This window comes from Amyelois transitella, chromosome 10 (genome assembly GCF_032362555.1).
Source record: "Amyelois transitella isolate CPQ chromosome 10, ilAmyTran1.1, whole genome shotgun sequence".
NCBI lineage: Eukaryota > Metazoa > Arthropoda > Insecta > Lepidoptera > Pyralidae > Amyelois > Amyelois transitella.
In genome coordinates, this window is record NC_083513.1 from 6517497 (window position 1) to 6544117 (window position 26621).

The window sequence follows — 26621 nt, forward strand, 5'->3', positions numbered from 1 at the left end:
AAAAGCGGCAAGTCACTGTGTTATTAGCAACAATATAGTAATTTATAACAGAAATACAGATAATAGACATATACCTATCCACTAAATATATATTTTTTTGCTAAATTGTGCTAATTTACAAATCCGCGACCACAATTTAGTTTTGACATAAAACCCATTGAATCCGATGTTTTCTATTCGTGATTTGAAATTGTAATAGGTACTATAAAGAATATACTTATCAAGCGAACTCTGTATTATGGTCCGTATCCAAAAGCTGCGAAATGCAATTTGTACGAGACTTACATATCCTTTCACCAAATCCTCAAGTCTTATTTGAATCCAACTTTAGTACACACAACTTTTCTCGTAGACGGAGAGCGCTTCACTGACTGTAACGTGTTTGGAGAATTTGCGGAAATAGTACTGTTTTGTTTTTCTTCTATTAATTATTCTTATCACTTATGTTTTCGTGTTTCTAGTTCAATTTTCAGCTTTTAATTCTTAGCAATACTTTGGAACATATAGAGTTCGTTTTCTGATATTTTTCTTTTCCCTTTGATCGGTTCTCACAATTTTTAGTTTTGTCTCCATTGGTTCTTTTAATCATTTTATCTCGATCATATTCTTGTTCATTTCGTTCACTCATACTCATTGTATGATATGGTAATATGGCGACATTCACAAATTATGGCGCTCATTTTAAAACAGAAATTGCCTATATGAGCACAAATTGGCGTCCGGCCATCATGCGGTTCAAAAATGGCTGTAATTGGTGCTACCATAATTTAATTCTGCTAACGTAGTGTTTGAGCTGATGCCAGCGAGACCAAATTCAATAAAAATTCGAGCCAGCTCTCCCGAATCATGGACCATCAATTTTGCAGTGATCCGTGCGTTATTTGCCCTGCCGGTGCGCCGTTGTTCAATCGATTATATCTGTGCTGCTCATGTCGCAATCATAGTTTCATTCAGTTAAGAAAGCCTTTAGATACCAATACGGAAAAAGCTATTAGATGTAAGTTCATGAAATTACCATAATGTGGCGTTAACACCTCAAAATTTAAGATCAATAAGGAATGATTATCAGTGAGAGAGAGCTTAAACGAAGATGAATATTTTTTATTTTAGATTTCTGAGAAAGAATACTCGTAGTAGCAATTTAAAAAGGAAAATTGAAAAATGAGAAATGTAGGGTAACAGTTTTGAATCTTCTTCAAAACAAAAGAATGAAAAGAAAGTAAACTCAATGGTAAGTATAACGGATGTCTGACATTGATGGAAAGCAAATATGAAAAACAACGCTCAGACTATGTACTTCCCGTAATAACGTTTGAAACAATTTAATGCACCCACTTTCAGAAACGCCTCAAGCTACGAGTCTTCCGCGTTTTCCGGTTTTTTAAAGCAATGTGCTCGAGTTATTTGAGAATACAATTTACTGTAAATAATTATTATTTTCTTAAAAACTGAAACGTACTTTTTTATTGGATAACTTCGGTTTTATTCATTTGAAGATGTTATGGTTGTGTGGTAAGAAATAAGTGAGTTAAATTTTACTTAAAAATTATTTGTGTGCGAATAAAAAAAATAAAAAAAAAGGAATCAGGCCCTCACTATGCATGAACGATAAAACATCTGTTTAAATGTTTATTACTTCTACCGCCTTCAATCATGATTACACTTTCCGATCTATAAATAAAGACCTTTCAGTTGAGTGAAAAACTTTCTAACTATAACAAAAACCTTGTTCTAAGAGCTAAGCCATAGATATCCGACAGTTTTATAGCCATTAAGGCGGCGCGCACACCCATCTCGCCACAATTCATTTCTCATTTCCGTAGTGTTCGCCCGCCCTGATCCGCGCTCGGTCACAAACTCTCATCTTGTAACAGGTAATTTATTTTACTTAAAATGCCTTCCATTCCAACAAATACTAGTTTGAACTAGAAAGAACTGGTTTGCTCTGGTTTAAGCTGAGTTAAATAAGATATGTTACTTAATTTAAATTACCGTTCCCCGTGTTTATCATAAGATATAATATACATATTGTTTATGTTATTTATGGTTAATATTGTAAGCTCCGGTACCACCAGTACAGGTATAATGGTCATTATGAGAGAGAGATTATTTAAAAACACATAATTCCGACGAAACGTAACTAGATAGTTAAGAAGATAACAATACCCAAGGAAGAAATAATTTTGATTTGTATAGAATACTTTTTCTTTTTGTTTCAGGTGGTGTATGAGGTTAAGGAACTGAAAGATAAAAATATAAAAAATGAATACAAGAAAATAAAACTACATTCTTTGATAACATAGAATTTGAGGAAGAAAGCTAAGTATGTTAAGCATACCTACTTGTAATATTATGTCAAGCGAAAAACTTAAGTGAATAAGTATTTACTTGGAAAAAAGTGTCGTGACAAATAAGGTGTTAAACGCAAACGTTCAACTTTTATAAAAATAAATCTAAGTGAGGGAAGGTCCTCTTATTTTCCATTTTAATATTACTGACATCATTCAATAAGGAAAACGTTCAAGTAGGAATGGCCGCAGCTTTCTTTAAAAAGCTTTTCATTTTGTTCAAGTGATAGACAGCCTCATTATTGGGTACGAAAATATCTTAAATTCAGAAATATTTTCGGAGAATCGTTTTGTTTTTGGCTTATTTGATACTAACTACCGTATTGTACGGAGTGATAACAATTACCTACGAGTACTTTTGTTTATTTGTCTAATTTTATGCACATTACATTTTTCGTTTGCACAAAATAATACCTAATGTTATTTGACCACTAAAAAAGTATAATATAGAACTTCAATTACATACACTGCAGAGCCTTTTTACTATTTTAAGGCTCCACAGAAGTAGATAACAAGATTAAATAGGAAGGATAGACTGGAAGTATTACTTAAAAACTCAATCATCATTATTCGTTGTTGGTCTAAAAGCTGCCCCGTGCATAATCAATTAAAGGGTATAGTTTTTAATTGAGGTAGGTATCCTGTTGCAAAATAAATCAATTAAGGACACAGGGTGTACCTGATAATGGGGGCAAATTGATTTACTGAGCCCGACCCTGCATCGCCTGTGTACTAAGATGGTTTCTAAATTCCCTTACTATACAATGCAGTGTGTGCATCCGAACTTGTTACCGCGTTGTTGTTACCGTTGTTGCATTTTATTTATAATATATTAAAATGAATAATCTTAATTATCTGGGAAAAACAACACAGAATAGAGTTAGCTGCAAAGTTCGAGACATGGGTATTGAGTTACTAACTAATATAGTACATATAAACATTTAAGTTTAAACATCTTAGATACATTTATAATACCTAACAGAAAGAGTTAGTTTTTTTGCACTGGCGGAGATTCGAAACTATTTTTTTATCTTTTTTAATTGTTTAAATTAAAAAAGATAAAACAATTAAATTGATACCTGTATAATAAGACTACCTAGCCATCAAAAAGCTTAATATAATTTTATATAATTAACTAACCATAGTGCGTAAACCCAAACAAGTTTATTTCAAGTAAGTATGTATAATAATGGAAAAACATCAGTAGCGAAATATGACGCATCGAAAGCAGCCATCAATTTAACAGTGCGGTCCTTTAATAAATTAATCAGTGAATGCATAAATGCACGAGTGGAATAAATTGCTCAATAATGATTTTCGTTGGCACAGCCTGAACGAATTTATAATTCCATGCTGTAAATGCTGTTTGTGATCGCAAACTAAACGATCGTTTAGGAATGGTTATTTATGACTCGTGTTGTTTTAATATTCTAATGGAATTTTAGTTTTCCTTTCACTGCTTTACTGTGAGTGCCTAGCTGCGAATATGGTATGATACAATAAGCGGACTTGATGCTTAAAGTTTTATGTAACAGTCCGCCATTGGTTTAAGAAAAAGATTTTTTTTTTCATTGATTGATCCGACGACACTGATACTACCATTTCCAAGTGACTTCATTGTTTAATCCGTTCGTATATCATTCGTATCTTATAATCACGTCTTTATCCCTTAAAGAGTAGAATATCGAAAGTTAGTGACATTTTGCTAGCCCATCACGTACAAGAAGAATCTCAAGTTTATTAACCTTTCCCTTAGTCGCCTTTAACGCCATACATAGAAAAGATATGGAGTGGTGCCAGTAAACGTAAAGGGCCAGGAACCACACTTATCCGTACATTATATTAAATAGAATTTCCTAATCGGTGTACCTGTATTAATGAAATTGTGTATGAAAAGGTATAAAATCAGACTAATTTATTTTTGGAAAATAGAGATAAGAACACAAGTAGAAAATTACGTATAAAACTTGCTGTTAACTTAGAGGTTATTCTGTTAAAACAGTTTTTGTTACAGCTATTAACTGCATGAAAAGTTGACGGAGGTACACAACAGACAAGTTTCTGAACTTAGGATATTGCTGTCATTGTACCGGCACCCTTGTAACGTGAAACACGTATTTGTGGTCACACAATGTTGGGGCCATAGAGATAGTATTGAATAACTTTTACTGTAACAGGAGTGCGCATTGACAAAATACCCTCAGTCGTGCCTATATTTGGGTTCTTTTTTTACTTTGCCATTCATGTCTTCCTGTTGAACAAAAGCCTCCTCTCCATTTTTTCAGATTATTCTATCTATTTGCTATGCATGTCTCATAAAATGCCTTCAAATCAATTGACCATCTTGTCCTCAGTTTCATAATCCAAGTGTCAGCTATATAGATCGCTTTTCCAAATATTATCGAATAATTTGTCACGTTAATCTTTTAAAATTTACATGATAAGTATTTTTTTATTATAAAATAATAATAATAATTTCAATATAAATATATATATATATACTACATTATTAACAACTCCCATTTTAATGCTGTAAAAGATCGATTTCGGGCTCTAGGGTAAAATAGACAGAATGATAGTGCACATTACTATCTGGGTTAAGGAAACTATAGATCTTTTGTCAAACAAATTCAATAAGGCTACAAACTTAAATGATGTTTGTTAATCGATCAACGTAACGTTACAATAGCAAAGCGTGTTAGTATCAGTCGTGTAGCTGACTGTTTAAAAACATTTATACGGCGTGTAAAGTTTTTACTACATGTTTTTCTGAGTCTTGCAGAGAATGAAATGAAATCGAAAGAGTCCATTATAAGTCCGCGTCGAATTGCCATACAAATATTCATCCCTTCTACTCTTTTTTCGTAGTCTATGCTTTTCATCAATTCTAACTCCGTATCAAATTTCACCAAAATCGGTTCAGTGGTAAAGGTGTGAAAGCGTTATAGACAGACAGCCAGCCAGACAAAAAGTTACTTTATTAAATTAGCAGGGAAAGAAGGATAAACATCCAATTTGATTTCGCAACACAGGTCTTACTACATACATATCTATTGAAAGATATATCTACCACAATAACATTAACCTTTTTCGGTTAGGTGTTAAACCTTCCTATTAACATTTCTAAATATAACTTTTATATGTACAATCAACTACAGATGAACCTTCGCTGGAGGACCCTTTTGTCGCGGTAATAACCGCTAAATTGCGATAAATCCCGGTAGGTCCAAGAGCTCTTCTATATACAACCTCGATAATGGTTGTTTGATGTCGTGTGATAGGGTTGTTTTGTTCCACCCAGGGTATTTACACTCCAGCAATGTTCCCTTCCAGTGAATACATATTGTAAAGCTAATTTCCTTGTAACGTAATGAGCGAGTAATAAGGTATTCAGTTAGGTTGAGTAAATACTAGGTGAGCCTATTTGTAGATTTGGGTCTATACTATATAAAATTGGTGTGTAAGAAAGTTCTCTTTTTTATTATATTCAAGATAACATGATATACAAGTTATTTTGTTGTAACAGGATGCTCTCTCATTTTCTATTCAAAAAAGAATCTTCCAAGAACGACTGGACGGGAATTTGTTTAAGTTAATATAAATACATTGATAATAATTAATTAAAATATATTCTGTTAAAGATAATAAATAACAATAATAACTAGTTAAAAAATCACAATTAATCAATCAAATAATTTATTGTGCTTATTTGTTACTTATTCCTAAAAATTATCACTAAGCCATCCAGCTGAATGTAGCCTTTAGTCTTTTGGATGCTACTAGCTATTCCTAGCTAGTAAACGATAAACACGTGAAATGTATTCGTAAAGAATGTATTCAAAGTGAAAGATAATATGTAGTTTTCTAGTAAATATTTAATTACGAAACAAAGGTACAGGCTATACAGTACACATACACATTGTAGTCCACGCGGACACATTTGGTTCACAATAATATCGCATTATCTTTTGTTGATGACCATTTTCCACTGAATAAACTACAAAAGACATGAACACAATACGATGAAAAGAACGATTGAGGATAATCAGAATGTGGACAATAATTTTATACACTTCAAATATGCTGCATAACAAATCTAAGTTTGTGTCAGGGTTCGTTTTTAATAGATATATCATTTTCATGTATAATCAAACTTGCAGTGTACAATTGAATTGATATTTTTAGTCGATTTATTCGATTGCTGTATATCGGGTAATTTAATCTAATAAATTGATATTTAGTTCAAATAACTAGTAAGTACTAATAATTAGTAATCACTATTATCAAGAGTAACTTTTACGCTAAAAGTGTTTATTCTTAAGAGCACAGAGTATGAAAGTCACGAAACGACTCACTGCACCGCGTGATTTCCGGCACAAATAAAAAAAAAATAGGATCACTCCATCTCGTTCTCATGGATATCGTAAAAGGCGACTAAGGGATGGGCTTATAAACTTGGGATTCTTCTTTTAGGTGATGGGCTAGCAACCTGTCACTATTTTAATCTCGATTCTGTCATTGAGCCAAACAGCTAAACGTGGCCTATTAGTCTTTTCAAGACTGTTGGCTTTGTCAACCCACAAAAGATATAGACATGATTATATGTATGCATGTACGTATGTAACCATTCAGTTGGCGGAACGTTAGGTTTCTTTAAAATGTTTCCTCATCGGTCAGCAATGGAAGTTCTGGACATAACTCGGAAATGAATATGGTGGCATACTATTTGAAATTGTGCAACTTAGAACGAGCACGCTTTACTGAGTTCGATACCTCAATCATTTGATCAGTAAAGCAATGGCACAACTGATAAAATAATTTCATCATTATTTACGTAATAACACGGATAAAATCTACTGAATCTACTCGAAACAGATTAAAAAAGTACGGATTTGATTGAAGTGAAGAAATCTGAACGGTTATTGGTGCTGTAACAAGTATTACTCGCACTCCACTGGTTGCAATATTGTTTCGCGATATTGAACAAGCAATAGTATCGGAATCATCTGTAAGGGTTAAACCATTCACGCCTGTGGTATATTATCAGTTTCTAACGTTGTATAATTACTTGGATGCTTAGTTGATTGACTTCTTTTCTTCTTCACTTTTTTGTGTTATTTTTCATATAGGTATCATTGATCTGAAGACTGGAAGATAGCTGGATGATGTTTCCCTAGTTAAATAGAAAATTGATAAATAAATAAATATAAATATATACTACGGGACAGATTACACAGATTGATTTAGCCTTGAATTACGTTCGAGACTTGTGTTACGAGATACTTACTCAACGATACTAAATAATTAGATCATTATTTGGTTGATGCACTATTCAATAAATTAAGTTACGCAGAACAACCTAATTGCTGCAAAGAAATCCCAGAGAAACATGCCTTAGAAGTCATACTTTATTCTTTTAATACACACCCACGAGTAACTGATTTTTTGCCCTATAAAATAAGTAAACAAATTGTAAAAGCGTATTCAAAGTAATAGAGAGGAGTGGCTTTAGGGAAACTCCTCGTGTCATCAGTCAAATGTCAAGAGTACGAGACTACACAGCATTTTCCGATTGCTCGCCCAGCGAAACAAATAGATCACGATTCTTGATACTTGAGAGCGCGGGATGAAAGACTGAACGTTTCTGTGTGTGACTTCAGAAAATGCCAGGATAAATAGCGGTCGAGCTCCGGTGAAATTCAAATAAATGTCTCTAACGTGTTTTGGGTTTTTGAATTTCTTTGTGAGCCAAGTTTACATGTGAAATCACATATTTTTCCTAAATTCTGCCATTTTCAGCAATATTTTCTTTCTAAATCTAGTTGTTTTTATAGTACTTTTTACAAATTATTTATAACTTTTTGCTATGTGGATAATGTCCGGCAGAGTAGAAAATGATATATTACTTCTCTTCCAAGGCGACGTTTTAAGGATCAAGGCACTACCAACCAGTGCATCTAACATGTCTGTGAACATTATTTGTCCCGTATTTATATTATTCATATTAATATTTATGTTTATTTTGGTAAAAAGTTGAACGTTGAAATCTATATTATAATTTAATTAGGAAATTTTCTTTATTTATAGATTTATCTTAAAGCTTTTTGGGTCGTTATAGCTTTCGGATAAAATCCAAAAACAAATTGCAAGATTAAAGATATCCGATCGATTCAAAAACATACATATATATTATTTTATGTCTTCCCTACGTAGACTGAGCCAATAGACTCGCAGGCCACGAAGGTACGTCTACCAGTATCTAAAGAGTGTTACACTTTTCAAATAAGTCAAATAAGCGTTTTCCAAATCAAACAATAGCGAATTCTTATTTAATCTTTCGATTCGAAAAAAAATTGGTTGGTGGTCTTTGTCCGAAGATAGATTGTTATCTGCCCGCAATGTCTCGGCACGCGCCGCCGGACACCCGGCCCGGATTACCCGCGCAATACGCCGTGTTTGGACACGCTATCGCTTCGCCCACTCGCTTATTTGCTTATTTACTCCCGCTTATTATTTGGTGAGCAATTTTGTTATAGATTTTGTACAGTCATGGACGTTAATGTGTACCGAGTACCAATATATTGATGTTTATATCATGTTTAAAATCAAAAAGATGGTTAAAATTGTTTATACGCTATGAATAAAGTTCTTTAAGGTTCTTAGTAAATGACCGAGTGCGCGTGAAAGTTTAATGTGATTCTCGTCATGGTCCAGTAAAAATTATAAAGAGATAGCTATGGGTGCATAACTAAAACCTTTCTCGAGACTTTTTGGATTCAACACACTTCAAATTGTATGCTTTTCCAGTTTCCACGTTGCATTATCAATAATTCCTATTATATATTATACTTCCAAATTATCGAAAAGACCTATTCAAAAAGTATTAGGAGGCAAACAAAAAACCGGAATAGAGAAAAAGAGGTTACCAGGATTTACGGCAGGAATAAGAATTTTGTACTTACAATGTTTATACAGTTTTTTTACTTTACCTAGTAAGTTGACATTACTATATTCAAAAGTAAAGAGCAGATACCGCTCGCTTACAATAAATCGTGCACAAGGCCCGACTCAATAAAGATAAGAATAACGAATGTTCAAGAAGATTTCTTGTGTGTTGACTTTAATATCTTATCGATTGATGCAAATTGACTTCGTGATAAGTACGAGTATCACATGGCTGCAGAAACAAAACGTCTTCAAATTAAAATAACGTTATTAATTTTGGGATTTTTCAAAAATCCTTTCCTAATCTTATCCTATATTTATACTTATATTATAAAGCTGTAGAGTTTGTTTGTTTGAACGCGCTAATCTCAGGAATACTGGTTCGAATCGAAAATTATTTTGGTGTTTAGTAAACCATTTATCGAGGAAGGCTATAATATACAGGCTATAAAACATCACGCTGCAACTGTTAGGAGTGAAGAAATAATGGAAAATGTGAAAAAAAAAACGGGGAAAATTAAGGGGTTCAATGATGCTCAAAATAACTATTCCACGCGGACGGAGTCGCGGGCACAGCTATACAATAATCATAATATTCGTTTATAGTTCGGTTGTGCTTTGGTTAATTAAGTTAATAAAAGATGTATTTGTATAGAAACAAAGATCAAACTGACCACACTTGGTCATTTATAGTTACTAAGAAGTTGAATTTTGAAAATTAGTATTTTTATCTAATGTTTATTGTTTGACTATTTAGCTATTTCGAGTAATTAGAAGAAGCAACGACCCGTCCGTCTCTTAGTAGACATTCGGTAGACTATTTCAACAGATTTCCATGATATAAATTTTTCATTTTAAAGGCGTTACCTGGATCATTTTCTGCTTCATCATCTCTTCAAAGGAGCTCTCAAATTAAGCTCACTGTGAGTGGCTACTCCGCCACGTTTTATTATTTCTATAGATCTTAAAGGGGTCCAATAAGCAGTAGTCCCGGATCCCGTTTGATAATTTAGTTGGTACTTACTGTTCATTTTGTATATCGCTCTCTTTTTGTGCTCGCAATAATATTTTTTTTTACTCGTATAACGCGGACAAATTCTAAATTTCTTTAAATGTGGGAAAACGGATCGGTGTTTCGAAACCGTCTGTCTACTGAGACAAAGCTAAAGAAGAGAAAGATTTAATCCCGTGCGCGTTTTGATTTATGGTCAGGAGGAAGAAAAGAGATAGAAAAGCGAGAGAGATTCAGTATATCTACAAACACTTAGTGCTTATCTGTAAATAAATAAACGTTATACATGCTGTATTAGGTCTATTTATTTGTAACAAGATGAAACAGGGTTTTCAACTATAAAATTGACTTCTTTCTGAAGATCAAGACAATAGGACCTTTGACACTATTGTATTTAAAATACACCTGCCAAAAATGAGACTCATCCTTAAAATTTTTACTTATCAGGATTTCAAATAACGGAGAGACAAACATTCCGAAAATATTTTAGACAGACCAGTGGGAATGTCACACAGTAAATAGACACGAGAAATATTTGTTAATAATTTAGTTGAATTTCTGATGCTTCATCTCCAGGACAGGCCAGCTAAAGAAAAGGAAAAACAAAATTTGCTCGGCCCAAGACTAATGGACAAATTTCCTGGTAAACGGCTTCTTCCGCGCAGGGACTATTTGTCTGAATTTGAATCGCATTTGTTTTGTGCGAAATTTGTCTCCTAAGCCTCCGGGGTGTACACTGGGAACACCGGTGGTACTTCGTCTCTTTTGATTGAATAAAGACCTCTTATGCTGTGTAATTTTTGTAACATATTACTTATTTATCTTAAAATTTAAATCATCTTGCCGAGCTTGCATGAAGAGAGTTATGAATGTGGATGAAGCAAAGGAAGTATGCAGAGATCGTGGTAAGTGGAAAGAGGTAGTCACTGCCTACCCCTCCGGGAAAGAGGCGTGATTTTATGTATGTATGTATGTATGTATTTAAATCTTGTAATATAGCTAATACTGTTTTGCGTGAATAGCTTTCTACTCTCAGTTATGTTGTTTTTTAATACTATGACAGTATAACTACAACATAAGCTACAGCTTATCTTTGTCGAACTCATTAAATACATACGTATATTATAACGACTCTTTCCGGTAAGGGTAGGCAGAGACGTGGCACGGTATCAACATATTTAGTAAAATCTTATCGTAAAAAAGGTAATTTACAAATTAAGGTATAACTTGTAATTCTTGTACCAATTCCAGATTCATATTACTGCGTTATTCTCAAACAAAAGTCAATTTTGTTTGTTATTTTTCCGCTTTCCGCTGTAAAATCGTGCAGAGAGTGTTTACTTTCTAATTTTCCGGTTGTCTCCCCGAGGTCTGGCAGACGAGACGGCTGGTATGTTATGTGCGACAAGCGCTTGTATTACAAAATTCTGATTTTTATTGAAACTAATGGAACAAATGTTACGCTACTTTTCTTGTGATTTTAGATTTAAGTTATGATTGCCGTAAAAAAATTTAAATACCTTATAACCCATTATTTGTTACAGCAAGTTAAAACATCTTCGAAGCTATTTTTAGTTTAAGATCAAAAGATTGATAGAATTGTTAATTTTAATTTTTATAATTTTTTCCCTAATTTAAAAATAAAACATGTTTTTAAGCAACACCTAAAAAGAAGGCAATACCATGTTACAATTTGTTTTAAAAATGTGCAATTAAGACTTTATCCTCAACATTTATCTTAACGGTTTGCTGATCCTCTAATGGTTCATATAAATTGCTTATTATCGGCGGGCGGACATTACCAATAGATACCAAATTAGCCACTTAAAGCCATTTAGTAAGAGATTCCCGAACAAAACCTGATAAGCTGTACATTGTCTTTTTAAATTAGCTCAAATTTTCATTTTTAAACATGTCCTGGAAGTATCCAATATAAGCTAGCTGGCTAGTCATGGTTTATAGAATTAATTGATTTTCAGATAAGTAGCTCAGTTTAGTTAGATGGCTTTGCATTTAATGCAATTTCTCATAAAAAGGAAATTTAAGACCTACTGACGACCTTAAACTATGAAGCTAATACATGTCTTCTAATTAAGATAGTAAAATTAGGTAAAATGGCCTCTAAAAATTAGCAGTGCATAGAGAATTGCATGACAATAAACATATCTGAGAAACTTTACTTTCACTTTTTTAATAGTGGGTTCGTTGGTTTATTTACTTAAAAATAAGAACTCCTCTAAATTATTAAGAAAAAATAAATATTCGTGGAGAACTTTAGTTGACTCATTTCTCATGTTAAATTGAAAAAGAATGCTTGGCATAAAGACAGTTAGTTCTATAAAAAGTCCGAGTAGTGGGACTCTTAATAAGGAAGTGATTTCAAGAATTATTATTCTCATTCCGCAATATGGAACTTTTAACAAGAAAAGTTTCCAATGTTCCCGGCAACAGTGTTCGCCAAAAGTTATTGTAGGTAACAGCGAATAAATTTTGATCTTTCTATTAAATCGATGGGTGATCGCGTGAAAGAAAAAGTAATTAGGTTTCGAACAGACATTGTTCTGTTTCAGCTATTGCCCGCGAAAATGGCCGCATGATGACGTCGGAATAAAGAAAAATATAATAACAATTATACCTCTTTCTCTGAGAGGGGTAGGGAAAGACTACATCCTTGTAAACGTAATTTTTTGCATGATCCAGCCCTGACTTTTTACCAGAAAATACCCGACATAATAAAGAACATATTTTTTAAAATTATAAACCTTATGACTGTCTTATAAAGATTTAAAGAGAAAAACAAAGGTTGTAGAAGTTTCTCCATGCTTAACAAAGTTTCTCCAGACTTCTAGTTCAATTCGTTGATTCATTGTATTTTTAGTAGTTCTACTTGTGTACGTGTTTCGATTTTCTGCTAAATAGCCCCTGGCAATTTCAATTTACTTTGTGTTCCACCTTTTTAAAAAATATTTTAAATCTACTGAAAATGCGATAGAGAATACTCGTAGGTACACTATGATGGAAGAAAAGTAAGAAAGATTTTTGAATATAAATAATATGCACAATTAACACGTATTTTAAAAATAATTCGCAAAGGAATAAGCGGTGTAAGCATATGACATTTTCGGTTCATTTATAATTTGTTCGTTTGTCTCCTCATTTCATTTAAATTCATAAAAAATATATATGCATAAGTACACTTATGAATACTGAGAAAGTACATATATCTTTAATTTTATAGTATTAATCTTTTGAAATTTGCGATAAAAGATCCAAATCCAAAGAATATAATTTTTTTTTATGTTTTGTTTTTCGCTCAATAGTTATAATGTTGAGCAAATAACAAGACAATTCTAAGTACAATGTTTGATGAGCCATAACTCCGCCAAAAAGAGGCGTAGCCACAAGATGTCGGATTGCTTGCAGCTTTCAGGAAATGACTAGGAAATTGCCCCATTATGCCTGCAAACCGTGAGCTGCATTCGAAATACTTCTTTGCCTGTAATTTTGCATGGAGAATGACTTAAAAGCATTTACGCATTGCATTGGTTATGATGTGAGAAATGATGTTTTACGTGCGAAGAGATTTTTTATATCCTTTATTCTTTGTTTTCTTCGGTTATAATTTTCATTCTTCTTCGGTATAGATATGCGGAAGTACGTCAAACCTTGAGTTATTTTGTACGTCCACGTCCACGGATCATTCGCTCGAAAATGGTGTAAAAGAGTTTCGGTTGTACGCAGCAGTGATAATTTAAGTTTTAGTAAGTTTTATTTATCCTACAATCAAAATAAAAACATATTTTGTCACTAACAATTCTTAAGATTTGCTCACAAATTCCAAGAAGTTTTATGAAATGATCGATGATATTTCACAAAATGTACTATAAAATTTTAAACATTACAAATATCGACGGAATCATTTTAAATTGTTATTTCACTGATGATAAACGCGATCGAACAGATCCGTAAAATAAATTTAATTAACGACTTGAAAACATTTTTCACAAAAAGGCGTTCGATTAAAAACAAACATTAAAGTCGTTGTAATGTATGTAACGGCATAATTGCTTTTAATTAAAATGCAATGCAAATGAGTTGCGAACGGAAATGTTAACAACGCATGTAGGTACTAGAGTAAACTTTGTAATATTGCTATTATCTGTAGGAAGTTGTGTGAAATCACCCGCTACCCTGCGGCTGTCGCTTCCAAAACAAATAATTCCCATATCAGTAGGTGCGCAGTTGTTACAGCAAAACAAATGTATCTGCATGTGAATTGGCAAATTATAAAAACTTTTTTCAACACTCACCGACTCTGAAAGGAGGAATGTTGTCACGTTTTATTTAGCAAAAAAATTATGTAGAAAAATCTTGTTTTGAATTTTTAAGAAGTTTCGTAGTCACAAGAACTAATTATTTTTAATTGAAAAATATTAAAAAATAGTAAGTCACATTACGTTCCCGACGTTCGTTTTGGTCGTCTTCTCTCTAGAGATCTGTAATAAATTAATTCAAATTTTTATTTGCAGGCAATTTTTCTGTGATATAGGATTTGGGCTTTTGGAAGTAGAAGTGTCGTTGGCTAAAATATAAAGTTCCAGAAGCTAGCTGTTTTTCTTTTAACCTAATGATGGATAAAATATCGCTAAGCGTTCGGAATATTAATGAAGTAGAGCTCCCAACTTTCGGAGAACGGGTAATACCGACACTGACACTGAAACACGAAGAAATTGACAAGTTCGAAAGAACTTTAAAGTCCACACAGCTGGGTTCGTCGGAATAATAATATAAAATCTATTTTACCTCGCGCTCGAATAGCGGATGTCTGCCTTTGTTTAATTTGAAAACTTTCTTGTAGTCTAATAATAGGAGGGAACCGCAAGTTAATTTATACCTAGTACAGTAATAATTGTCGCTGACGGCGTTTCTTCAGGCAGAGTGGAATACGACATTTCTATATCTTTATGTTGATCTTGCAAGAAGCCTTGTAAGACAAAACATCAAAAAATAGTGCATCTAAATTTTCCACAACGAATAAGGCCGACAGCCGATAATAAAAAATCGTACACAGCAAGTGAAGAACTGTAACTTACATACTATGACACCGAGGTTTTAAAGAGTTAAACGCAATCGAAAATGCATTGTGACCAACAAAGAGAAGAAAAAGCAGCAAAACTTAAGATCAGAAAAAAAGAAATTTTAATTTGAGCTATTTACCAATAAATATCATACCTTAACAAACAGACAGGATGTAATAACTCCGTCTAATAGCCTTGTCAATAGGGACTCGAGGGGCACACACGCACAAAGCAGAATCTTCAGCATCACCCACTAACGGGGGGTTAAGGGCACTTCACCGTTAATCGTCTACGAGGGGCCTCTTCGACCGATCTAGAGTGTTCTTTCAGCGGATCACTATTGGTATAGGAACACGTTCATTGGATAATGAATTTTCCTTAATTGAATTAGCGTATTGAGACCAAGAGGATCAACGTTTGTCTTACACATCCTCTTTGACACGAGTAAGGCTCGTTTTAATTAAAACTGACAGTTACCTACGGGAAATTGGGCATGAAAATTATAAAAGACAGAAATATGTAGGTAATTTTTGTAAATAATTTCAAGATAAATTATTTTCTATCCTAAATATCAAACGCGCAAAAAATTTGATACTGAATTTGATTTCTAAATACCTTGTTATTTTATTTTTACCTAGCTTTTATCAACGAATATTCGCGCGTGAATCTTGATCACATACCAATTTTACAAAAAAATAATTTTAAACATTGTACTTAAGTAAAAATCGTTAGCGATATTGAGGAAATTATTTTTACAGTAGCTTTATACAAGATGTACTTTATCAGATAGGTTTAGTGTCAAATGTGTACGTTTACTTATCTATATCAGAGTTTAAGAAGAAAAGAGCCCTTGAAGGTCTAATAAATGTCACATCTCTCTGTGACAGACTTCATTAAATTCCCCAAGTGAAGTAGCTTGTGGGTTCATAGTAACAAAAAATACAAAATCCCGAAAATAATAATATCTATTTTACAAAAAAAAAAGCTTGGATATAATATATTACCCCATTGTATGGTCAGCACAATCGATTTTAAATGTGGAATGTTAAGCTTTCCTTTTGCGATACGCAGATTCTTTATATGCGAGAAGTTATAAAATATAACCACAAAAATGTGACTTATTTGCATAGGCCTCTTTGGTCGCCTTTGTATCGCGGATTTTACCTTAAGACTTTTGACGTGTAGCCTTATATTGATAAGCTTTGAAGTCAGTATTATAATAAGCGAAGAATTTTTCACTTGTTTGAAGTGTTTCTTTGCACGTGTGACCCTATTTCGCAGAATTAATTTTATTACTCGTATCATTCTACCTGTTAAGGGAAATATACTTTAAGCACTCTTTCCTCATTTCCAAGGACCGGTTTTACTTTTATATGTATAGAGGATTTCTGGAATAAAATAAATAATTTATGTATACAAATGTAGGTACATTTAAAGATGAACACGGAATGAATTTTGCCCTACGTGAATAATTTTAATTTCTATTTGATACGTTCTATTGGGAATTTCATGAAAAATAACCTTTATTACTCCGAATAAGGTCTATTCTATCTCTTACCAAATTTCTTTAAAATCGGTCAAGTAATTCTTGAGTTTCTTGTGACAAATAAAAAAATAATATAATAGAATACAAATCTTTTCTCTTTAAAGTCATTATCACCATTTCAATTGTCACACTTATTTTTAGAGTTTATGTCCCGTCTATGTCCCCAAAATGACGTGTAACATTTTGTGCGTGTCATCAATCTTGTCTTCCCTAAATTGTTTTCTTATCATTAAGAAAATAATATTTTGTTTCATGAAAAATGAATGTACCAGTACACACAACCGTCAAATAGGGAATCGTGACGTGAATATGTTAACCCCTTGTTTAATTTGCTTCGGCCTGAACAAACAATTGCTAATCCATGCACAATGTTTGTCTTGATGTTCTTCCATGTGTTTAAGTATGGACCAAAGATTAAAAGGGGTGTATACAAATTGACATTCGTACTAATATTAGTTTGTGGATATAAATGTTTGTGTGTATGTTTTTCTCTTACATGCTAAAATTCGGCGTCACGTCGGCGGTTCTGTCCACCTGAAACGAATGATTCCGTTAGTTTACACTCCCGGTGAAATTTTGGGAAATCCTCTTAGTGCGCCGCTAAAAAACATTTGTCAAATTTAAATCCTTAGATGAATTAAGTATCTGGACAAAAAGACTTGAGCGCAAATACTGTAAGTAGCGTTTTCAAGACTGTTGAGATTATTTGCAATATGTTCCATACCCTCGTTATTTTGTGGTAACTGCTAATCAAATCTGTTCTACACGTATCTTGGTTTCATTAGATGATATTACCTAATTTGTATGCAAGGAGCGTGTGACACCTTTTGATAACATGAATAACAATGAAAGCAGATAGTCATCATCATCAAATCATCGAATGTAGGTAATATTATGAACTAAATACTTTCTTCTTAATTATTTGTACCTACTGTCATGAGACACGAAATGTTGGCGAATAAAATTGTATCAATGGAAAGATTTCTAACTTTTGACTTGATAAATGTTAGAGTCTAGCAACTTGTCAGTATCTCTGAATTTTAATTCTCTCGTCTAGCCATTTTGTGACTCTGCCATTCCGTTAAACGTTCTTAGTCTTGTGGCATTGGCTCCTCCTACCCGGTAAAAGATAAATACGAATAATGCGTGTGAGAAAAAGATCCAGCCCCCGTATCATGGCTCTTGCATCGCCATTTTTATCGTTTAAAAATCCTTCGCTGATTCGTTATTACTATAAGTTAAAACGGGACAGCGTTAGTGATTAAGCGTTATCGAGTCTGCCATGCTGCGGGTGCAGGTCAATAAGAAAAGTTTTTAAGACCTAACCAGGAATCAAACCCGTGACGGTGTGATGCGAAAGCTCGCAAGTTACTACTGCATCACAGAGGCAGAAATGTTAGGACTGTAGTAACATTGCAATAAAAGCAACTGATGTAGCTATCAAATGGCAATAATGTGATCAAATAGCGTGTAGCAACCCTACTTATCGGACTTGAACGCCCGGGGTCGCGATTCGTACTGTCAGTTTTATGAAATATGGTGTCAACAAAATGTAACGAAACTACGGGATTTTTGAGATTGGTGATTTTAGTTTACTTTGATAATTATTTTTATACCATAAAAACTAACCATAAACCAATATGGGTTAGGTTTATCTGCCAAGGTTGCGGAGGTCAGCCGGGAGTTGCTTCGTATAAAAACCTGTGTTTTCGAAATTCCATAAGAGTTACTAACGTTAGTAGTAGCTAATAGCTAATAGGTACTAAATCAAACCTGTTAAAAAATATAAAAAAAATACATACCTCTTAGTTTGGCTGACATTTGAGGCTTATCAATTTAGTTTGCTGCAGGTAAATCAAATACTAATCAAAAATTGTTTTTAAGCGTACCTATAATGCATCGTTGTCTTAAACTTTCGTTAAACATGTCAGCAAATTTGTCAACCTTTTGATTTGCCAGCAACAAAATATACGTAATTGTTGCTTGTTGATTAAAATTTCTTTTTGAAATTTATAAATAACAGGTCAATTTAAAACGTTCTTACTTAATGATGGTGCTACAGTCACTGTGACTGCAATTTTCCATGATCGGCTTCGGTTATCACGTTATTTCTTGACAGTCTGTCTCATTTATGCATTTGCATGACTATGTTAAAATTAAATTGTATTTTTTATTTGATCAACTGGATACATTATGCTTATATTGTTTCCACATTTTCAATGTAAAGGAGAAAATTTTATTATTATTATGTTTTACCCCTAAATTGAATTGTCGTAAAGGTAATTAATAATCCACCATTCGAGGTCGTCATTTAAAATTGTTTTAGTTCAGAGAGAATATTATCCAAAATCATCCGCCGAAAATGGATTATATTATTTCGAAGTTAAAATCGATGTCTTGAGTCTAGGAGTCTGAAAAATGTGTTGATGAAGACGGAGAAGAAAAGCCATCCAGTAAACGTGGCTCTCGAATCTTATGGCTATTTGCTTTGTCTAACCCTTAACTGTTTAATTTAATAGTATAGAAGGTTAAACTGACGTGTTCAAATAACCTTCGTCAACTATAAATATAGAACACTACCATCAGTTCCACATCTAATTGGCACAAGCGAAATCAATTCAATTAACAGGAGCAGTATAACTCAGCGGCCGCGATGACTCTCGTAAAGTTTTGCATAATAATTGGTCTATCTTCAACTCCAATTAAAGGCACTTCAATGAGGCTTGCGGTTGGACTTGGACAACAATAGGAGGCTAGGGAAAGTTCCACCTCATTGGTTGCTCGAAATCGTAAATAATAATTTAATAGACGCCCTCCACATTGACTTGTTGGCTTTATAGTTGGCACAGTGAAGTTTGTAGTTTATTTGTTGAATTTACTTTATATTCTTGCAGTTACGAATTGAATTATGAAATATTTGTTTAGTTTGTGTATTTTTTTTGTCACAAGTAAATTGGATTTTTAAACGACCAGCTCATGGATGGAATTGAGATGATAAATGAATTAAAGTTGATTAATCAACATTTACGAGAGAGAAAAGGATAGATAATATGCTCGATCAAATTAGTGACCTTATAGTGTAAGATCTGGTCAAGAGTACTTTAACAGACGAGATTGTGCATGAAGCGGTGAATGCTTAAAAAAAAGTGAAATCTGTCTACCCCAAGGGAATGAAAATGTGATCCAGTGTGTGTTATTTACTACAGTTTGAATAGACGAAAAAGACTACTAAAATAAATTAAAACTATTTTAATCCAAGCAAACTAGCGCCAAGTCCATTTGTCCGAATATGCATTAACCGCAGTGAAACAGCATACAAGTGAAATGAGGAAGTGGATGCACTAACGAAAATGTTTGCTTCCGTTAGAATAATATGCGGTACGCGAGGAAAGTGCATATGAAATGATGTTGACAATATATTTGATTATTTAAAAAAAATATTTTTACTGAGATAACTTATTGATTGTTGGAAGTAACCTGGAAGGCCATTGTCTGAGACTCATTTAGTGACAGGTTGCTAGTCCATATCCTATAGATATACCTACTATCATATAGTCCTATGGCGTATGGTTTCCGGCACCAATAGAAAACAGAATAGGACCACTTCAACTTTTTCCCATTGATGTCGTAAAAGTCGACTAAGGAATAGGCTTATAAATTTGGGATCCTGTTTTAAGTAGTACATAATAAGACTTTAAAAAATATGTAAATGTATGCTAGTCCATCACATAAAATAATAATCCAAATTGTATGGACTTGCTTGCTATATGAGGATGATGAAGGTCCGTTTGGTGCAGTTGTAGGATTCTCGCTTTTGAACCAAAAAGTTTCGATCCCCTATCAGGTCATAATGGCAAAAGAACTTTGATTGGACTGGGCGTTGGATGTTTATATACCTACATAAAATATAGTATCGTTTAGTTAGTATCCCGTAACAAATGTCTCGAAATTCATAAAAAATATGTAGCAGGCGAAGAAAATACATTATAAGTGGATACAGAGTCCCATTAAAATGTAGCAATCTTATATCTTCCACAATCTATGATTCCAGGTCTTGTAATAAGGAGCTAGCAAGCCTGTTGCTAAGGATTGCCTGAATACGATACAGTCTCGGATTATAATGCTACACAGAGCAGCGAACATGGGGATGGCGCCGGCGGTATCTTACTTGCTCCGTGTGTTGCTACGTTATTTCTGATAGAATAAGAAAATAATATGAGTATGGGATTTTTTTTGTTATTATTATAAAAAATGTATTTGCCGTTAATCATTTGCTAAAAAGTTTTGGGTCCGCTGAAGATAGCATGTAACTGAATTTTAACACACTTGAAAAAAGTAGGAGGCTCTCAATCCTACCTTATTTTATATGCTATTTTTATCTAGTAGGAACTTTTGGAATGAAAAGGTGCTGATGCCCGTAGTTAGGCTTACTCCACAAAATTAAACACACCAATTTATTGTTGTATTGATAAAAATAAACCTTTTATAGAACGGTATTGATAGAATCTTCCTATTTAACCTAAATTCTAAATAGCAAAAATGTAGAAAACGAAAAATAACAAAAATATATGAACCTATATATCTTACAACAAAAGTGCAGAAGCGAGTTAACCGTTAATTAACTAACGTAGTTAACGTACGAGAACCATTGTTGCACAGAGCGCAGAAACGCCGGGTGCTCGCGACTCCATCTTACTTGTTCTGTGGTATGGTAAGGAGTTTGCTTGCTCATTACTAACGACATCCTGAATACGACATAGCCTTTTGAGTTACCCCACTACAATTATATGCGAAGCATAGTAAAGCATCGTTTGATGTTAGAAATCTCAGCTGCTAGCGTGTCTCATAAATAAAATAATTGATAATTCTTATCCCGGTCCCGAATACAAAGCGCACAGGTTCGAATTTTACCTAGCCACAAAACTAATCTTACCACAGCCAACAATGACTCTTTTTTGAGTTATATTCAATGGTTTCATTGCTAACCGATTCTCTTATACTTAGTGATGGAAATCATTATAAAGAATCCTTTATACTTAGGTTCCCTTACAACTTCATAAATATATACTACTCTGTCAAGAAAGTAGCAGGAAAAGATCAATAATACACAAACTGTTTGTTATTCATCCAAATTTATTTTATCACCTTCAAAATATGCTCCTTTAGAAACGATACACTTACGCCAACGAATAATCCAATCATCAAAACATTTTTTAAACGCTGTTTCCGGAATTGAGGTCAGTTCTCGCCGCGAATTCTCTTTTATGTCTTCTACCGATTGAAAACGGGTGCCACGAAGTGGTAATTTGAGTTTAGGAAAAAGAAAAAAGTCGGCTGGAGCCATATCTGGTGAATATGGTGGTTGCTCGATGGTATTTGTTGAGTGTTTGGTTAAAAATTCGTTCACAATGATGGCCTTGTGCGAAGGTGCATTATCATGGTGCAAAATCCAAGAATTTTCTTTCCACAAATCTGGCCTTTTTCGTCGGATTTGCTCTCTTAAACGCCGCATAACACTCAAATAATATTCCTTATTTACCGTTTGACCTTCCGGCAAGAATTCCGAGTGCACAACACCGCGATAGTCAAAGAAAACAGTCAACATGACTTTGACTTTTGAACGACTTTGGCGTGGTTTTTTCGGTTTCGGTTCAGTTGGAAGGCGCCACTCCGAAGCTTGTTGACTAGTTTGCATGTCAAACTTGTAAACCCACGTCTCGTCACCAGTAACAATGCGTTTCATGAATGTTGGGTCGGAATTGACTCGTTCTAGCATGTCCTCAGCGACTCTCATGCGATTGAGTTTTTGAAAAAAATTCAGGTCTTTTGGGACTAGCCGAGCGGCAACATGTTTCATACCCAAATTATTAGTTAAAATGGTACGGATCGACTCGTGAGATACAGAAAGTTCGGTGGCTATCTCTCTCAAAGTTGAATGAGGATTTTCAGTCACTATTTCCTTCACTTTTGCGATGTTAACTTCAGTTGCAGACGTTGATGGCCTACCAGAGCGAGGCAAATCTTCCATCACATCTCGACCGCTTTTGAACGCTTTGTACCACTCATAAGCACGAGTTTTTGATAAAGTCGATTCACCGTAAGCCTTCTGTAACATTTTCAGTGACTCCGAACACGATATTCCATTGGCAATGCAAAATTTAAGACAAACTCTTTGTTCGATGTTTTTATCCATTATGAAATTAGCAATACACACTAGATATGATATAACTAAAAATAGCACTGTATTTAATGTAAACAACAGATGCAACTCAAACTCCGCGCCAAAATGGAAAACAGTTGTGCCAATCTAACAACAACAAAAAAAACAAAAATTTGAATTTGGAACCATAAATAAATAATCCATTCCCGATACTTTTCTGACTGAATGTATAACTAGTGGCCCACCAGAGCGTAGTATTATCACGACAGATAAATGTATCAGTTATGTAGTCTCGCTTCAGCATTTTGGAAAATTACGCCTACATACAAAAAATCAATCAAATTTACAAACATAAAATCTTAGATGCCGATCGACCACTACGCTGGTAATAAATAAAAAAAATATTGATCTAGAAATGTAACCAAAACATCGATACTAAGCAGGCGATTATTAAACGCTGACATAGTTCTTGAAACTTTACGATTATCCACCGGCTTTTGTATAAAAAATACTATTGGAAAGCAATTAATTTGGGAATTGGCCAGCTCGGCTGCGGCGGTAACCCCGTGAAACCCCGACAAATGGTCCACATCATTTAATTCTGCTGAGCTCATGTTTGTGCTCCACGCATCATATTTAAATTGAATTTCAGAATACGTACAGTCGCAGACAAAAGCGGATTATTACGGCGCTCTTGATCCCACTAAAAGTTTAATTTGATCTTCGGTTCCGTTGAAATTCCATTACGATGTTATGTAATAATTAATACGACGTATCACTGTATTCTGTCGCGTTGTTTTTTTCATTCTGATAAACAATGCTTTCATTGGAATTGGATTAGAATGAAACATTTTCCTTGAAATCATGTGAAAATAATCATAGTACCTATATGTTAGTGACAGGACGCAACCAGACCACTAACGCCAGAAAGATATGATTCTTTTAGTAAATGTCGTTGGTATTAATTATTTTTATGAAAAACTTTGCTTGTACGAAACTACTGAACGGATTTCAGAAAAATAAAAGTGGGTACAAATATGTAGTAAGTATGTATATAAGCATCTATTTCAAGCAAGATTCGGAAATTTAAAATTCTTCGTAAAGCTACTTTCTGACCTCCGTAACCTTTGCAAAAGATTGAAGAAGTCATTGGTCCGTAAGGATTTAATGATTAAGAAGGCTCTGAAATATGTTCTAAAATGTAGAATAATATAAAACTTTAATTTAAGTGTTCTTTATATATATAATTAAAATGTAACACAGCGAAAAGCTTTAAGATTTCACATGACAATCCAACAACTATATTACTGTTTACCATGTTAGCGCTGGAAATTTTAAACCTACATCTTGAGATAGAATTTCTTATAACAAATCTAGAGACGAACGCTCTAAATCTGGTTGTAGCAGCTTTACTGGCACAATAAATATATTCCATGACAGGCAATATACATTATTCACGTTAACAACATACATAGATATACTGTACACAACTTGGATGTCGTAATAATATGGGACGTTATACCCATATTGTAGAAACTTATGAATATTTAAAATAAGCCTATAAACAAGGCTAAAAAATTCTTTGTGTTATAACTTCATAAGCAATAAAATCAAATATGGGGTTTTTAGAAGAGTTAATGAACAAATAAGGGTGATCGACTCGAAAAACTGTGGCGATAATGTATCAGACTGTTAAAAGAGTAACGTACATTGGTTTTAATGGCAACCAATTCTCAAACGATGAGGATTAACTAAAATACCATATCACAAACTTTTTCAATCCTTTATCAAGGGTAAATAGAGCAATAGTCACATGGCCGCTTTAAGCTGAGTGATAAAGTTAAAAATATATAGTTAAGTGAGGAAACCATAAGTTCCATACATTTAGGTAACTTAAACAGTATGAAGTATAAAATATAATGTTTTATCCTAACAAAGAAATTCTTTGTGCAGTTATATGAAAACAAATTAATACAAGGATAACAATAAGAATATGTTGATACTTGTGTAATTAATCCTTTGAGAAATACAGTCAAAGGCCAAGGTGTGTCTGCTTTTTGTTATATGCAAATTAACTTAATTAACATAACAAAAAGGAATATTTATTAAGATAGCGGTTTGATTACATTTATTCGGTTGCCGGCTCGTTAAAACAAAATAGTGACAAGTTTTTGAAAATGATTACGTAGAATTAGAAAATTCTGGCAATTAGAATTTCTTTTAGGTCTATTACCTACCTTCTTATTGTCAGAATTAAATATATCGAAAGTCTTCAGTTAATGTTTTTCTCGAAAACCGACTTCTACGTAATCATTTTCAAAGACATGTCACTCTAACTTCGTAAAGGATAATGAAAGGGCGTGATAGATGTTTGTTAAATTTATTCCCCAAGTCCCTATTCCCCGATACAAATACAATTGAGAGGTTTTTAATACAGGAGTTATCGAGTTGGACTATAAAAAATCTACATAGATCTCATCTCAAATTGCTTATCAAGAAGATCGAAGTTTACGACAATGAAATTTCCAGAAAAATAAATTGTAGAGGTGCAACGATAGTGCGCTTGTCTGTGACATCTGAGGTCCCATGTTCGAATCCCGGCCAAGGCATGATGAGGAACAAACTTTCTCAGATTTGGAAGTTTAACTATATATATATTTATAATAAAATATAGTATCATTGATTTAGTATATCGTAACAAAGTCTCGAACTTACTTCGAGCCTAACTCAATCTATGTAATATATCCCGTAGGTATATATTTATTATTCTGTAAACAGATAACTAGAATTGTCGCAAATAACTAAGAAAAAGCAAACAGAAATGTTATTTTAAACGGAACGTCAGAAAGAAAACTAAAGAAAAGAATGCTTCAACGAAGTGATGGGCGTTCACTAATGCAACTATAAAAACAAAGGAATTATCATTCAAGGCTAATCCAATGCTAGAAACAGAAGCACTCAGAGCTAACAGAAGCAATGAATAAAGTTTAAAGGCACAGGGATTACGGCGGCGGCTCAGGTGCTCCCTTGCTACATTTGTTCAGGGGATATTTTGAAGAAATTGATTCCTATATAAATAGTATCAGATAGGCATATCGTACAAAAATACTAGAATATAAAATAACCAAGTCATGAAGGTTAATTTATCTCTGCGCTTAAATCGGATAAAGTTAAAGATTAATAAACGTGTAGGTATAACTTTAGTACAATTATTCGCGTTTCAATATTTATACGAAAATGATTCGATATTTATCTAACTAGGAATTATAGGAGCAAACACCAATAAGTGGGTGTAAATTGATCGTAAAAATATGTCATATTACACACGCTTTTCAGCCAAAAGTTGAAATCATAAGAGAAAGAGAGGGAATTCTAATGTAATTATTGACCTGGAAAGAGTGATTTTCCGTACAAAAACCGATCAATCCTTACATGGCGGGGCGAAGTCGGAAATCGTTAAAAAAAGTTTCAAGCTGATTGATTCCTGAATGGGAATGTTTAATGACCTTTCGTTTGAAGTATAACAATATAG

At 33.5% G+C, this 26621-nt stretch overlaps 1 protein-coding gene across 1 annotated transcript in view; it reads left to right on the plus strand.

Annotated features, from left to right (window-relative positions):
- Positions 1–26621, plus strand: part of LOC106136359 (lachesin) — a 133737-nt gene that overhangs the window by 20627 nt on the left and 86489 nt on the right. Inside the window, exon 2 of the mRNA XM_060946007.1 lies at positions 2220–2323. The gene's annotated coding sequence lies outside the window, so the exon portion shown is untranslated. The remainder of the gene's footprint in view (positions 1–2219; positions 2324–26621) is intronic.